Consider the following 1,349-nt stretch of genomic DNA (forward strand, 5'->3'; position numbering starts at 1 on the left):
TACTCTAATGTTTCACTTGTATTTTCCTCATAAATTCATTGACTTCAAATATGCTTCTAGAAAAAGGCAGCATTTTAGCAAAATGAGCAATAATATAAAAGAATTGGGGCTCCTGATGGAGTGTGCAGATTTTGATCTAGGGTTGTGAGTTTGAGTCCCACACTAGGTATAGAGATTACTTAAACATAAATTCTTATTATAATAAAGAATGTAGTATATTTATAGACATACTTTTACATTTACATTCTTTTTGAGTCATTGAAGTAAACACCCTAACTATAAGAAATGATGTTCAATTGTGTAATAAAGAGTCAATAAATGATATTAAACACCTAATTTGACAAAAATGAAATTTTTCAGCATCTATTCACTATGTCATACTGTGAATAGATCTATTCACTGTTTTTCCTCTTCCACTATTTATCTGTATTTCTGTCATCTCTAACTAATTATACCTATTCCAGAAATAAAGGCTAGATGTATGTGATATATTAATATAAATTATTATTTTGCCCAGAATCCTCAACATTTAAAATGTTAATTAGCGTATTTACAGTCACCCAAGGGAAGGCATAAATATTTGTTTTGGATAGTCTTTTAGTTGTTTGCTTTTGTTCCTATGGTTTTAACACAGAGCAAAAACAGAATTGTTTATTTTTTTAACTTTTTTTTTTAGCTTTTATTCATCTTTGAGAGACAGCATGAGTTGGGGAGGAGCAGAAAGAGAGGGAGACACAGAATTTGAAGCAGGTTCCAAGCTCAGAGCTATCAGCACAGAGCCCCACGTGAGGCTCAAACCCATAAAATGTGAGATCATGACCGGAGCCCAAATCGGATGCCTAACTGACTGAGCCACCCAGGTGCCCCAAAACAGAATTGTTTGCTAAGGGATCATCTGCTCCCGGTGTTTACTCCTCACCTTTAAAAGATAATCCAATCCTGTAGCACCACAACTTGCTACTATAAAATAGAGTTCTGATGTGGCCTCCTTAGATGACATAAAACTACACTTTGTGCCGCATTGGGTCATGTATCTTAAAAGGTGGGAGGCATTATCTTATGATAAAAGGAATCCCAAATGGAGAAATATGGTCTGCATAAGACTTGGCTTGTATAAATCTTTTGGAGAAGATAATAAATTATGTTAGACAGAAACTATAGAATAATAGAATAAACATGTAGGGGGAACGTTAGGGATTAATCAGTGGAAAATTATTCTAATTGTAGAGGATTCCAAACTTTATTTTTTAAAGTTTCATTTATTTAAGTAATCTCTATACTCCATGTGGGGCCCAAACCCACAACCAAGAGATCAAGAGTCACACGTTCCTCTGACTGAGCCAGGCAGG

This window comes from Crocuta crocuta, unplaced genomic scaffold, assembly GCF_008692635.1.
Source record: "Crocuta crocuta isolate KB4526 unplaced genomic scaffold, BGI_CrCroc_1.0 scaffold791, whole genome shotgun sequence".
Classification (NCBI taxonomy): domain Eukaryota; kingdom Metazoa; phylum Chordata; class Mammalia; order Carnivora; family Hyaenidae; genus Crocuta; species Crocuta crocuta.